Genomic DNA, 17,077 nt, shown 5'->3' with positions numbered 1-17,077 from the left:
TACACACTTATTGTGATACAGTACATAAGCACTACTACACACACATTGTGACACAGTACATAAGCACTACTACACACACATTGTGATAGAGTACATAACACTACTACACACACATTGTGATACAGTACATAAGCACTACTACACACACATTGTGATACAGTTCATAAGCTCTACTGCACACATTCTGTGATACAGTACATAAGCACTACTACACACACATTGTGACACAGTACATAAGCACTACTGCACACACATTGGGATACAGTGCATAAGCACTACTACACACACATTATGATACAGTAATAAGCACTACTAAACACACATTGTGATACAGTACATAAGCTCTACTACACACACACATTGTGATACAGTACATAAGCACTACTACACACACATTGTGATACAGTACATAAGCACTACTACACACACATTGTGATACAGTACATAAGCACTACTATGCTCACATTGTGATACAGTACATAAGCACTACTACACACACATTGTGATACAGTGCATAAGCACTACTACACACATATTGTGATACAGTACATAAGCACTACTACACACATATTGTGATACAGTACACAAGCACTACTACAGACACATTGTGATACAGTACATAAGCTCTACTACACACACATTGTGATACAGTGCATAAGCACTACTACACACATATTGTGATACAGTACATACCCACTACTAAAGAAACATTGTGATACAGTACATAAGCACTACTATACACACATTGTGATACAGTTCATAAGCACTACTACACAAATATTGTGATACAGTACATAAGCACTACTACACACATATTGTGATACAGTTCATAAGCACTACTACACACATATTGTGATACAGTACATAAGCACTACTACACACACATTGTGATACAGTACATAAGCACTACTACACACATATTGTGATACAGTACATAAGCACTACTACACAAACATTGTGACACAGTACATAAGCACTACTACACACAAATTGTTATACAGTACATAAGCACTACTACACACACATTGTGATACAGTACATAAGCACTACTACATTCACATTGTGATACAGTACATAAGCACTACTACACACACATTGTGATACAGTGCATAAGCACTACTACACACATATTGTGATACAGTACATACCCACTACTAAGGACACATTGTGAGACAGTACATAAGCTCTACTACACACACATTGTGATACAGTACATAAGCTCTACTACACACACATTGTGATACAGTACATAAGCGCTACTACACACACATTGTGATACAGTACATAAGGACTACTACACACATATTGTGATACAATACATAAGAACTGATATGCACACATTGTGACACTGTAACTAAGAACTGCTGCACGCACATAGTGGCACAGTCTCAAAGTACACTGTAACACTATTTCACATACACTGTGGCACAGTACCTAAGCAACCCACACATTGTTTTACAGTACCTAAGCACTGCACACACATTGGACAGAATAAGCACTGCTTCAAAACAACAGACACACACATATACAGTACATAAGCACTGCTACACACACAAATACAGTACCTAAGCACTGTAATATATTCACATTTTGATGCAATACCTAAGCACTGGAACACACACATATACAATACATAACCACTGCTACACACACAAATACAGTACCTAAGCACTATTAAACACACAAATACAGTACCTAAACACTACTACACACAAATACAGTAGCTGAGCCCTGCAATACACTAAAATTGTGATGCAATACCTAAGCACTGCTGCACTCACAAATACAGTTGCTGAGCACTGCAATACACTCACATTGTGATGCAATACCTAAGCACTACTACACACACACATATTACCAAAGCACTGCTATACACTAACATTGTGTGTCAATTCCTAAGCACTGTAAAAGATTACCTAAGCACTGCTACAAACACAGTCCCATAACACACAGTGACACTGCTCCACAAACATTGTAATACAAACTCCACACTATGGGGGATATTTATCAAAGGTATGTCAGACCTGATCTGACAGTGCGGATCAGGTCTGACATACCTCGCTGAATGTGGAGAGCAATACGCTCTCCATATTTAACATTGCACCAGCAGCTCTTGTGAGCTGCTCGTGCAACTCTGCCCCTGCAGACTCGCAACCAATCGTCCGCCTGCAGGGGGGTGTCAATCAACCCGATCGTACTCGATCGGGTTGAATTCCGGCGATCTCTGTCCGCCTGCTCAGAGCAGATGGACTGCGTTATGGAGCAGCAGTGCTTAGACCGCTGCTTCATAACTGCTGTGTCTGGCTAGTCTGAAGACTCGCCAGAAACACGGGCCCTCAAGCTCTATCCGGAGCTTTATAAATGGGCCTCTATGACACTGCTTCATACAGATTGTATCACACTATAACACCACACACTAATTGTAAGACAACAATACTGCTTTGTATAAATTGTAACACGCTGTGACATTACATCACACTAAGGGGCCCATTTTTCAAGCTCTGGATGGAGCTTGAGGGCCCGTGTTTCTGGCGAGCCTGCAGGCTTGCCAGAAACAGCAGTTATGAAGCAGCGGTTTAAAGACCGCTGCTCCATAACCCTGTCCGCCTGCTCTGAGCAGACAGACACACATCGCCGGAAATCAACCCGATTGAGTACGATCGGGTTGATTGACACCTGCCTGCTGACGGCCAATTGACCGCAAATCTGCAAGGGTCGGCGTTGCACCAGCAGCTCATAAGAGCTGCTGGTGCAATGCTGAATGCGGAGAGCGTATTGCTCTCCACATTCAGCGAGGTCTGGTGGACCTGATCCACACTGTCGGATCAGGTTCGCCAGACCTTTGATAAATATCCCCCTAATTGTTGAAAGGACACCAAACACACATGACACTACTACATGCACAAAGTAACACACATGACACTACTACATGCACAAAGTAACACACATGACACTACTACATGCACAAAGTAACACACATGACATTACTACATGCACAAAGTAACACACATGACACTACTACATGCACAAAGTAACACACATGACACTACTACATGCACAAAGTAACACACATGACACTACTACATGCACAAAGTAACACACATGACACTACTACATGCACAAAGTAACACACTGTGACACTTCTTCAAGTGCATTGTGATACAAACAACAAAATATCCAATCCATAATGAGCCCCATTGTGCTACATAATCACTAATTTCATACACTTAGGGGCCGAATTATCATTGTGGGAGCGGAGATGATCCGATATTGCGGATAATGTCCGCTGCACATCGATAAATGCAGACAGCATATGCTCTCGGTATTTATCATTGCACCAGCAGTTCTTGTGAACTGCTGGTGCAATGCCGCTCCCTGCAGATTTGCAGACAATCGGCCGCTAGCAGGGGGTGTTAATCAACCCAATCATATTTGAGCTTTAGACTGCTGCTTCATAACTCCATACGGAGTTTGATAAATATGCCCCTTAGTGGCACCTCAGTACACAGCAAGACACAAAGAACTGTTCGATGTAGATATTGCTACAAACCAGATGCTATTTGTGATGCTGTTCTACAAATGATAACGTACTATGTAACTGTTTCAATCATGGAAACAGGCCAAGTTAACACTGTAGATATGGTTCACGAATTGCAATGGGCAACAATTACACACATAGTTACAGACCATAAGAATACTATGTTGTTACAAACATTGTGGCATTTTGCTAATGCTAAACTGCACCACATATTGTAGCAATACCACAACTACACTAAATACTGACTGTCTCTGCATGTTTCAGATGGCTAAATACAGACATTGTGATACAGCTGCCTTCCATACATAACAATCTGACTGTTCTGAAATGTCAGATGCAACAGCTGAGTATTTCTGAGAATGATGACTATTAATACCAGAGTGCAGAAGTTAACACTATAGTAATGTCTGCTTCATGTAAAAACTCAAGGGCATAGGATGTTACATTAGGACTGGGTGCCCCATACCAAGGTCAAACAGAGACAAACTGTGACCTTTAGTTGGTAACAACACATGTGTCACCTAGCAGCACAGATTATAGACTGGCTAATAGAACAGCACAAGCCACGTATACCATATTCAGTCATCCATGATAATAGAAGGTAACATTGGATTTGTAGAGCAAGTATATATACAAGCAGTTAATAGATATACAGACAGTGAGATGCCATTAAGGGTTTTTGTGTTACATGGTCAGATTAACAGGCCATTGACACCTGTATTGCCATTCATAAACCACCTGGCACCTCACAGTTTTATCAATAACATTATTCCTAATATAGCAGGAAGAGATCATAATCAATTTAGATGTGTAGCTTTTCCTTGTAGGACGCCAGTGCAGCTCTGTTATTATTTTATTTGCACATTTGACCTGCTGGTTTGGTTAGTAATGCCATACTATGGGACTTTTCTAGTTTGCTGCCAGAGTTGTCACCATCTGCCTCTTTTTTGTAATGGCTTTCATTTCACCCTCCTGTGGTCTCATTATTTATCTGCCCCATATTTTATTTGCTCTCTTCCATAAGCTGTTATAGTGCATTGGTCTTTCAACCTCCTCATTCCTACCTTATCTCTCCTGGGGCTCTAACCACTCCATTTGGCCCACAATGTTTTAGCTTCTGACTCTAAAGTGTGAGCTTTATGGCTGAAAACTTAAAGATGGCAGCAATTACAATATGTCAATCGTGCAGTAAGCTGATAGAGGCCGTAATGAGGGGGAAACGTGTTATAGCATAGCTTGAAGAAGGGACTAATATCTTTACAAGGAGAATAAAAGCCCTTCATCTTTTAGTAAGTCTGAAGGTCAGGGGGCATCTAGCAGTTACTTTGTATCTGTTGTGCTTTTAGGCCTAGCACCACCCTTGTAAGCATAAACACTACTAGAAAATTACAGGCACAGTTCTTAATAATATCAAATTGCAATCAGACACAGTGATGCAGCCAGATATCACCATGGCCAGAATGTCAGCATAGACATAATGTGGCTGCAAAAATGTTTGCACATCAGTGTCACAACATTGATATGAGGAGCACATACCCATCTCTGGCACCCAATACTAACCACAACCCTAACTTAAACTCAGACCTAGTCCTACCCTAACACCAGACTTAATCCTAGACCTAATCCTAACTTTATCCATAATCCAAACTCAAGATCTAACCCTAAACCCAGATTTAACCTTAAAAATAGCCCCAAGCCTAAATCCCACCCTGAACCTAAGACTAACTTCAGGCCTAGCCTTAGCCCTAACCACAGATCGAACCCTATCAAATCCCTAACCCGTGACTAACACTAGCTCCAGTCTTAGCCCTAGTACTAAACCTATATTTAAGACTAACTTCAACCCTGGTCCTAATGAGATGAGTGACAATATGGCACAGTGACATACAACGTCATTAGTGGTGAGATCTCAATATAAAGATAAACTCTGCCCACTACAATGCAGCTGCAACAGATACTAACACATATATAGCGTCACAAAACTGAACAAACTCAGCAAGAGAAGGGCACAAGATCATATATTATGCTCCAAAAGACATTTCAAAAAGTACAAACACAGTTAAACCTACGGGCACTAATCAGATGTAACATCACACCAGAAGGAAACATGGGAATGGATCCTGCCCTTTTAATTACAAGAGAAGACTTTGGGGCATATTTATCAAGCCTCAGAAGTTATGAAGCAGCGGTTTAAAGACCACTGCTCCATAACCTGTCCGCTTGCTATGAGGCGGCGGACAGAAATCAACCCGATTGAATACGATCGGGTTGATTGACACCCCCTGCTAGTGGCCTATTGGCAGGAGGCGGTATTGCTGGGGGGTGAATCTGCAGCTGTGGTATTGCACCAGCAGTTCACCATAACTGCTGGTGCAATTATAAATGCTGACAGTGTATGCAATATCATGTCCACTCGCACATTAATAAATAGGCCCCTTTAAGAATTAGAGTAACAATAATTTGTTACTAGTAAACTAAGGGTTTGTCGTGGGTATAAAGTTACAATTTGGTGACCCTTAAAACAAGATTAATACATCACACTCATATCCTGCCACAAGATACATATGCACTAAAATACTACTTCTAAGTGTAAACATTACAACTAAAAGAAACAACATAAATCTTCATAAATGTTAAAGGAGTTTTGCCCTGACTACTAGTAAATTAAACTGCAAATGGAATATGATCTGGTCTAACATTTTCATGCTCTATATAGCTAGCATGGATATCACAATTAGAACAAACTATGAAAAAAGGAAGTAACATATTCATCATATTAACATTTACATTCCCCTTTATTAAAAAGACAGCTGCTAAAAACTGAGTTTTATCAAGAATACGTGAGATGAGTGAAAGGGCATAAAACTGGCATCAGAACAAAGCTATACATCTGCCATCACCACAAGTCAGTGAGTGATCACAGACACTAAACTGTGGGAGGCACACATGTTAACTGGCAGAAAATGATCTTGCACAGACAGCCTGGATGTACTTATGGGACTACACAAACCTCCCTCTCCTGCTATGTAAAAAGTCAATGGGAAAGAGCTGACTCAATGATATACAATAACCTCTCATTGATGTATTCTGTATAAGTGTAGCTGAGAGGATTTTCTCATGGATTATAGGAAATAAATGGGATGGTCTAAAATTCATTCCATGAACAGAAAGAGGTTGCAGCAATTACCATATTAGGGCAGCAGAGCTGCACATATCACTACAAAATCCCCAGCCCTGTCACCTAAACCTATGATATATAAACACATAGACTCACACTATAGACTGAAACAGAAATTGGTGAGGATTTTCCAACTCACACTTTAGTAATTTTAGCTCAGTCCCTTCATTCATTTACTGTAACATCCACATTCATTTTTGTTTAACCTAAGTTTATTTTTCTTTCATAGTCCAGCTTTTATTTTTAATATTCCATTTAATATTGCATTCAATTACAGAAAGTAATGCACTACAATCTTCAGTATTTGGGCTTGCATAGATTATTTTTATTTTTTCAAAAAAGGTTTCAGTGTACATTTGCAAGAGATGTAAATAAACAAGTACTTATCACAAAAGAATTTGTAACATTTTCCAATAAAGACCTAGAACTAGGTTTCAGTTCTATTTACTTTAAGAGTCTGCGTAGAAACAGGAAAATAAGTCAACAATTGGAGCATGTAGCAAGCAGATTTATTTGTGACATTTGCAGAGTACAATGATGAAAAGAGAACAAAGTAAATAACACTAAATAAAATACCACCAGACATATACATTTAAGATGAGTATAAGTTAACCATCCCAGAATCTTGATGTGCCATCTAGTTAAAGGGACACTAAACCCAAAAAATGTCTCTCATGATTCAGGTAGAGAATACAATTTTAAATAACTTCCCAAATTACTTGTATTATCTAATTTGCTTCATTCTTTAGATAATCTTTGTTGAAGAAATAGCAATACACATGGGTGAGCCAATCACACGAGGCATCTATGTGCTTCTACCAATAAGCAGCTATTGAGCATATCTAGATATGCTACTCAGCAACGAATATCAAGAGAATGAAGCAAATTAGATAATAGAAGTAAATTAGAAAGTAGTTTAAAAGTGCATGCTCTCACTAAATCATGAAAGAAAAATGTGGGTTTCATGTCCCTTTAAGTAAGTACATTACATGAAGGAACTTTATGAGCACACTGAAACATTTAGAAATAATTCTACTCCCAGATTACGCAAATACTAAATATAATATGGCTCAAAAGCAAACAGGTGAGATTAGTTGATAATTAGTGTATATGATTCCCAAAGGAATTTAATTCTGAGACACTGGTCTAGTTTCCCAAAGCTAAGATATACTATAGCATTTACCTTTTGGATCCAGTCCAACTTCGAAGGGATAACAGACGATTTCCAGAAAGCAGGTATTAGTTGTTTAGCACAATTGATTAATAATATACAAAGTGATTGCCCTATAGGGTACATTTAAAGCTTGGTAATTGTTTTAATGGGAATATTTATAATTAAAGGCTAAATTAATTTTTTTTTGTCCAGTTCTGTTTTCCTATATATATGGACAGTCCCACTATATATATATATATATATATATATATATATATATATATATATATATATATATATATATATATATATATATATATAGTGTTCCCTCTAAGGCCAGTTTTGTAAGCGGCCCAGCAGTGAAACAGTTATAACAGTAATAAGACAACTATACCTTACAGTCTGTAAGTTGCGCAGTGTTTGCTAATTGCACGGGGTGGTTCCCTAATTAACTGTTTCACTGCTGGGCTGCTCACAAAACTGGCCTTAGTGGGAACACTTGGACACTGATAGGGAACCTTTATTTAAACACCCATGCCAGCATTTATCAGAAGCACCTGAAAAAATGTATTTCAATCTTTGCAGTGTCAGGTATTTTGTAAGCAATTTTAGATTTGTCTTTAAATATCTGAAATTATTTGGAGTTATTGATGTTCATGGGCAATTCTTTTTGCCATTAGGAGGTATATGAAGGAAATACTATAGTGTCATTTTTAATTGTGATAAGGCTTTCTTTAAAGGTAAAGATGAGACACATAGGCGTTCAAAATCAGTTAGTTGCCTGGTAAGAGTGTGCTGTTTTTTATGGGTGTTAAAGAGGTATGCAAATTGATATCTTAACCAGGGACTAAAATATCCCTGTCCCAAATCTGCAATTTAATGTTTAGGTTTTTAGTTTGTGGGGAGTCAGCAGCATATATAATGGGATCAAATGTTAAATAGCTGTTGGGACTGCAGGTATATCATTGTTCCCTGGTGGAAATGATGGGTTGGTATTGGTGGTAAGGGGTTAGTAGATATATAGGGGAAATCTTTAGATTAATTTAAATTATTTTTCTCTGATACCTTTGTTCTATTTTTCTACATTGAACCCATCCCCAATGAAATAGGGCTTCAATTTCTGAAGCATAGAGTTATTTTGCAGCAGTTTCACAGTGAACAGATTATATGCCCTCAAAGTTACATATCACATGGTTGCTTGTCGTTACGGTGACACATTTGACTTGGATCCCACTGTACTTAGTCACCTCACCCCACTTGTGTTACACATAATTTTGCAGTAAAAATATAAATGACTATGTGCTCTCTAACTGCACTTTGACATATATATATATATATATATATATATACACACCATCCAGTAGACACATAGATTACAGCACTTTTTTAAGTTCCTGTGTTCCTTGCTCACGTGTAAGTGAAGTCATCTCCCATAGACAGATCTTACTCTCTTATCTCCTCGGATAGAAGTGAGTTTAAAAATAAAATGTACCAATATAGTCTATGACAAATGCTCCTGGCATTATGCCTTTCATGGCATATCAGATATTTGGGGAGATGTTTCATGTAGGTTAAAGGTAAAATGCCTTATACAAAGCAAATTGTCCCTCACTGTGGCCTAGATTTAGAGTTCGGCGGTAAAAGGGCTGTTAACGCTCCGCGGGTTTTTTTCTGGCCGCACCATAAATTTAACTCTGGTATCGAGAGTTCAAACAAATGCTGCGTTAGGCTCCAAAAAAGGAGCGTAGAGCATATTTACCGCAAATGCAACTCTCGATACCAGAGTTGCTTACGGACGCGGCCGGCCTCAAAAACGTGCTCGTGCACGATTCTCCCATAGGAAACAATGGGGCTGTTTGAGCTGAAAAAAAACCTAACACCTGCAAAAAAGCAGCGTTCAGCTCCTAACGCAGCCCCATTGTTTCCTATGGGGAAACACTTCCTACGTCTGCACCTAACACTCTAACATGTACCCCGAGTCTAAACACCCCTAACCTTACACTTATTAACCCCTAATCTGCCGCCCCCGCTATCGCTGACCCCTGCATTACACTTTTAACCCCTAATCTGCCGCTCCGTAAACCGCCGCCACCTACGTTATCCCTATGTACCCCTAATCTGCTGCCCTAACATCGCCGACCCCTATGTTATATTTATTAACCCCAAATCTGCCCCCCACAACGTCGCCGACACCTACCTACACTTATTAACCCCTAATCTGCCGAGCGGACCTGAGCGCTACTATAATAAAGTTATTAACCCCTAATCCGCCTCACTAACCCTATCATAAATAGTATTAACCCCTAATCTGCCCTCCCTAACATCGCCGACACCTACCTTCAATTATTAACCCCTAATCTGCCGACCGGAGCTCACCGCTATTCTAATAAATGTATTAACCCCTAAAGCTAAGTCTAACCCTAACACTAACACCCCCCTAAGTTAAATATAATTTTTATCTAACGAAATAAATTAACTCTTATTAAATAAATGATTCCTATTTAAAGCTAAATACTTACCTGTAAAATAAACCCTAATATAGCTACAATATAAATTATAATTATATTATAGCTATTTTAGGATTAATATTTATTTTACAGGCAACTTTGTAATTATTTTAACCAGGTACAATAGCTATTAAATAGTTAAGAACTATTTAATAGTTACCTAGTTAAAATAATTACAAATTTACCTGTAAAATAAATCCTAACCTAAGATATAATTAAACCTAACACTACCCTATCAATAAAATAATTAAATAAACTACCTACAATTACCTACAATTAACCTAACACTACACTATCAATAAATTAATTAAACACAATTGCTACAAATAAATACAATTAAATAAACTATCTAAAGTACAAAAAATAAAAAAGAACTAAGTTACAGAAAATAAAAAAATATTTACAAACATAAGAAAAATATTACAACAATTTTAAACTAATTACACCTACTCTAAGCCCCCTAATAAAATAACAAAGACCCCCAAAATAAAAAATTCCCTACCCTATTCTAAAATACAAAAATTACAAGCTCTTTTACCTTACCAGCCCTGAACAGGGCCCTTTGCGGGGCATGCCCCAAGAATTGCAGCTCTTTTGCCTGTAAAAAAAAACATACAATACCCCCCCCCCAACATTACAACCCACCACCCACATACCCCTAATCTAACCCAAACCCCCTTAAATAAACCTAACACTAATCCCCTGAAGATCTTCCTACCTTGTCTTCACCATCCAGGTATCACCGATCCGTCCTGGCTCCAAGATCTTCATCCAACCCAAGCGGGGGTTGGCGATCCATAATCCGGTGCTCCAAAGTCTTCCTCCTATCCGGCAAGAAGAGGACATCCGGACCGGCAAACATCTTCTCCAAGCGGCATCTTCTATGTTCTTCCATCCGATGACGACCGGCTCCATCTTGAAGACCTCCAGCGCGGATCCATCCTCTTCTTCCGACGACTAGACGACGAATGACGGTTCCTTTAAGGGACGTCATCCAAGATGGCGTCCCTCGAATTCCGATTGGCTGATAGGATTCTATCAGCCAATCGGAATTAAGGTAGGAATTTTCTGATTGGCTGATGGAATCAGCCAATCAGAATCAAGTTCAATCCGATTGGCTGATCCAATCAGCCAATCAGATTGAGCTCGCATTCTATTGGCTGTTCCGATCAGCCAATAGAATACGAGCTCAATCTGATTGGCTGATTGGATCAGCCAATCGGATTGAACTTGATTCTGATTGGCTGATTCCATCAGCCAATCAGAAAATTCCTACCTTAATTCCGATTGGCTGATAGAATCCTATCAGCCAATCGGAATTAGAGGGACGCCATCTTGGATGACGTCCCTTAAAGGAACCGTCATTCGTCGTCTAGTCGTCGGAAGAAGAGGATGGATCCGCGCTGGAGGTCTTCAAGATGGAGCCGGTCGTCATCGGATGGAAGAACATAGAAGATGCCGCTTGGAGAAGATGTTTGCCGGTCCGGATGTCCTCTTCTTGCCGGATAGGAGGAAGACTTTGGAGCACCGGATTATGGATCGCCAACCCCCGCTTGGGTTGGATGAAGATCTTGGAGCCAGGACGGATCGGTGATACCTGGATGGTGAAGACAAGGTAGGAAGATCTTCAGGGGATTAGTGTTAGGTTTATTTAAGGGGGTTTGGGTTAGATTAGGGGTATGTGGGTGGTGGGTTGTAATGTTGGGGGGGGGGGTATTGTATGTTTTTTTTTACAGGCAAAAGAGCTGCAATTCTTGGGGCATGCCCCGCAAAGGGCCCTGTTCAGGGCTGGTAAGGTAAAAGAGCTTGTAATTTTTGTATTTTAGAATAGGGTAGGGAATTTTTTATTTTGGGGGTCTTTGTTATTTTATTAGGGGGCTTAGAGTAGGTGTAATTAGTTTAAAATTGTTGTAATATTTTTCTTATGTTTGTAAATATTTTTTTATTTTCTGTAACTTAGTTCTTTTTTATTTTTTGTACTTTAGATAGTTTATTTAATTGTATTTATTTGTAGCAATTGTGTTTAATTAATTTATTGATAGTGTAGTGTTAGGTTAATTGTAGGTAATTGTAGGTAGTTTATTTAATTATTTTATTGATAGGGTAGTGTTAGGTTTAATTATATCTTAGGTTAGGATTTATTTTAAAGGTAAATTTGTAATTATTTTAACTAGGTAACTATTAAATAGTTCTTAACTATTTAATAGCTATTGTACCTGGTTAAAATAATTACAAAGTTGCCTGTAAAATAAATATTAATCCTAAAATAGCTATAATATAATTATAATTTATATTGTAGCTATATTAGGGTTTATTTTACAGGTAAGTATTTAGCTTTAAATAGGAATCATTTATTTAATAAGAGTTAATTTATTTCGTTAGATAAAAATTATATTTAACTTAGGGGGGTGTTAGTGTTAGGGTTAGACTTAGCTTTAGGGGTTAATACATTTATTAGAATAGCGGTGAGCTCCGGTCGGCAGATTAGGGGTTAATAATTGAAGGTAGGTGTCGGCGATGTTAGGGAGGGCAGATTAGGGGTTAATACTATTTATGATAGGGTTAGTGAGGCGGATTAGGGGTTAATAACTTTATTATAGTAGCGCTCAGGTCCGCTCGGCAGATTAGGGGTTAATAAGTGTAGGTAGGTGTCGGCGACGTTGTGGGGGGCAGATTAGGGGTTAATAAATATAACATAGGGGTCGGCGATGTTAGGGGCAGCAGATTAGGGGTACATAGGGATAACGTAGGTGGCGGCGATTTGCGGTCGGAAGATTAGGGGTTAATTATTTTAAGTAGCTTGCGGCGACGTTGTGGGGGGCAAGTTAGGGGTTAATAAATATAATATAGGGGTCGGCGGGGTTAGGGGCAGCAGATTAGGGGTACATAAGTATAACGTAGGTGGCGGTCGGCAGATTAGGGGTTAAAAATTTTAATCGAGTGGCGGCGATGTGGGGGGAGCTCGGTTTAGGGGTACATAGGTAGTTTATGGGTGTTAGTGTACTTTAGGGTACAGTAGTTAAGAGCTTTATAAACCGGCGTTAGCCAGAAAGCTCTTAACTCCTGCTTTTTTCAGGCGGCTGGAATCTTGTCGTTAGAGCTCTAACGCTCACTGCAGAAACGACTCTAAATACCAGCGTTAGAAAGATCCCATTGAAAAGATAGGCTACGCAAATGGCGTAGGGGGATCTGCGGTATGGAAAAGTCGCGGCTGAAAAGTGAGCGTTAGACCCTTTAATCACTGACTCCAAATACCAGCGGGCGCCCAAAACCAGCGTTAGGAGCCTCTAACGCTGGTTTTGACGGCTACCGCCGAACTCTAAATCTAGGCCTGTGTGTGGTCTATATAACCCATGCAACACACAGTAGAAATAAAGCAATATGACAGTGATCCCTGCACCCTTAAATTAGTTTTATATTTCAATTTAGCCTAAATTAAAAGTCGTGGTTATCAAAAGCTCATGTGATGGTCATCTCCCCATTACATTTCTGAAAGTTTACCTCATACCAAACCATAGCTTGTCATTTTTTCCCAGCTTGGATATGTTCTTTACTTCCATTCTAATCCATTTAGAAGTGCCACTGTTTCATTTAGTTAAAGAGAGAGTAAAGTCAAAATTAAACTTTCATAATTCAGATAGGGCATGCAATTTTAACCCCTTAGTGACCATAGCACTTTTCAATTTTCTTACCATTAAAGGGATAGGAAAGTCAAAATTAAACTTGCATGATTCAGATAAAGCATGTCATTTAAATTCACTTCTATTTTCAAATGTGCTTCGTTCTCTTAGTATCCCTTGTTAAAAAATGAATACGCACATATCATACACTAGTGGGAGCTGCTGCTAATTGGTGCCTGCACACATTTGTCTCTTGTGATTGGCTAAATAGATATTTTCAGCTTTCTGTCAGTAGTGCAATGCTGTCCCTTCAACAATGGATAACAAGAGAATGAAAAAAAAATGATTTACAGTGTTTGTGTTTAGCTGTAATTTTCCTCTTACTAATTTACTGTACCCACACATATTATATACCGTTTTTCTCGCCATTAAATGGACTTTCTAAAGATACCATTATTTTCATCATATCTTATAGTTTACTATAAAAATATATAAAATATAATGAAAAAAATGAAAAAAACACACTTTTCTAACTTTGACCACCAAAATCTGTTACACATCTACCACCACTAAAAAACACCCATGCTAAATAGTTTCTAAATTTTGTCCTGAGTTTAGAAATACCCAATGTTTACATGTTCTTTGCTTTTTTTGCAAGTTATTGGGCAATAAGTACAAGTAGCACTTTGCTATTTCCAAACCATTTTCCCCCCCTCAAAATTAGCGATAGTTACATTGTAACACTGATATCTGTCAGGAATCCCTGAATATCCCTTCACATATATATATATATTTTTTAGTAGACAACCCAAAGCATTAATCTAAGCCCATTTTGGTATACAGAGTATATTTCATGCCACCATTTCACCGCCAAATGCGATCAAATAAAAAAATAAATCGTTAACTTTTTCACAAACTTTTTTACAAACCTTAGGTTTCTCAATGAAATTATTTACAAACAGCTTGTGCAATTATGGCACAAATGGTTGTAAATGCTTCTCTGTGATCCCCTTTGTTCAGAAAGAGCCTACATATATGGCTTTGGCATTGCTTTTTGGTAATTAGAAGGCCGCTAAATTCTCCTGCGCACCACACTTTTATTATGCCCAGCAGTGAAGGGGTTAATTAGGTTGCTTGTAGGGAGTTTGACACATCCCACCCCCTGATCCCTCCCTGACCCCCCTCAAACACCCCCAAAAGGTCACCCCCATCTTAAATACTGGCAGAAAGTCTGCCAGAATAAAAATAAAAGTTTTTTTTTATTTTTCAACTATTTTTTTATATATTTTCTTCAGGGTACTATCCCCCCTTACCCCCCCCAACCTCCCTGCCCCCCCAAACAGCTTTCTAACACCCCCCCCCTCTACCTATTAGCCGCTATGTTAGGTACTGGCGGCTCTCCCTCCTTCCCATCACATGCTTTTCCGTAGCGCAGCAGTCCCCACTCCCGCATGCCCCTGCCCTGCCCCCTCCCGCCTTCCCCAGTAATGGACCGTCCACCTGCCTCCCTCTGATCCCTCCCACACCACCAATGCAGTAAGAGTATATTACAGAACTTCGGCACCATTGCTGGCCAATGGAGAGGGGGACACAGAGTGGCCCTCTCTTCATTGGTTGCCTAAAAAGGGTATTGCATGATGCCTCAACATCGAGGCATCACTGCAATACCCTAAAAAGCTTCTGGAAGCGATCACAATCGCTTCCAGTGCTTGAAACCCCAGAGGACATGCCAGGCACATCCTTGGTCCTTAACTGTCATTTTTTGTAGGACCTGCCTGACACATCCTCGGTTGCCAAGGGGCTAAACAACTTTCCAATTTACTTTTATCATCAAATTGTATTTGTTCTTTTAGTATTCTTTGATGAAAGCTAAACCTAGATAGGCTCATAAGCTGATTTCTAAGACCTTGAAAGCCACTTCTTATCTCAGTGAATTTTACAGTTTTTCACAGTTAGACAGTGCTAGTTCATGTGTGCCACATAGATAACATTGTGCTCACTCCCATGGAGATATGCAGGAATCAGCACTGATTGGCTAAAATGCAAGTTTGTAAATAGCACTGAGACAAGGGGGCAGTCTGCAGAGACGTAGATACAAGGTAATCACAATCTTTTTAAACAATTAACATTTTCAAATAGACTGTCCCTTTAAGCCATCTGGTTTATAAAGAGACATTTTCATTCCACACACATAAACATGATATACACAGTCAGGCAGTGCTGAAAAAAGGTGCTTTTTCAAAGCAGCCTTTAAAAAAGCCGTTTAGGCGAAACATGTTAGGGACGTTAGGGTACTGGTGAGGAGTCTTAGGAGCTCCTGTGTTTTAGTTTACATTAGGCTACCTTATTCTAATGCAGTATATTCACAAGTTACTCTAGTGAGTGACCTTTAATAGTTCGCACTACAAGTACTTAGAACCATTGCTGCAACACTGCAATACAGCTTCTGTGAAGATTCTTTGGCTTAGACACTCGCCGCATTACACAGCAGCTTCGTTTGATGCTGCACTACTTCTAACCCAGTATTACTTAAATATGATTTAATGGGAATCTGCAGTAGTATAGTATGTGACAGCTGATGCCCAGTAAGCCACTTTAATGGGATAGGAAAGTCAAAATTAAACGTGCATGATTCAGGTAGAGTATGCCATTTTAAGACACTTTTAAATTAACTTCTATTTTCAAATGTGCTTCGTTCTCTTAGTATCCCTTGTTAAAAATGAATACGCACATATCCTACACTAGTGGGAGCCGCTGTTAATTGGTGCCTGCACACATTTGTCTCTTGTGATTGGCTAACTAGATGTGTTCTGCTAGCTGCCAGTAGTGCAATACTGTTCCTTCAGCAATGAATAACAAAGAATTAAGCATATTAGATAATAAAAATAAATTGGAAAGTTGTTTAAATTTGTATGTGTCTATTTGAATCATAAAATAAAATTTTGGGGTTTACTATCCCTTTTAACTATCTCACATTTATCTATATTCTTTTAAACCATGCTCATATTTATGTTATGAACCACCTGATAGTCTTGATTCATAGTGATCACCATACAAAAAAGGCATTACTAGCTGACTTTT

General features: G+C 39.0%; 1 protein-coding gene across 1 annotated transcript in view; it reads left to right on the top strand.

Annotated features, from left to right (window-relative positions):
* The window catches only part of DES (desmin), a 37,483-nt gene that overhangs the window by 5,777 nt on the left and 14,629 nt on the right, over positions 1-17,077 (top strand). The window lies entirely within an intron of this gene.

This window comes from Bombina bombina, chromosome 1, assembly GCF_027579735.1.
Source record: "Bombina bombina isolate aBomBom1 chromosome 1, aBomBom1.pri, whole genome shotgun sequence".
Taxonomy (NCBI): domain Eukaryota; kingdom Metazoa; phylum Chordata; class Amphibia; order Anura; family Bombinatoridae; genus Bombina; species Bombina bombina.
The sequence above is the reverse complement of the archived record's forward strand: the minus strand, read 5'-3'. Positions and strand labels throughout refer to the sequence as shown.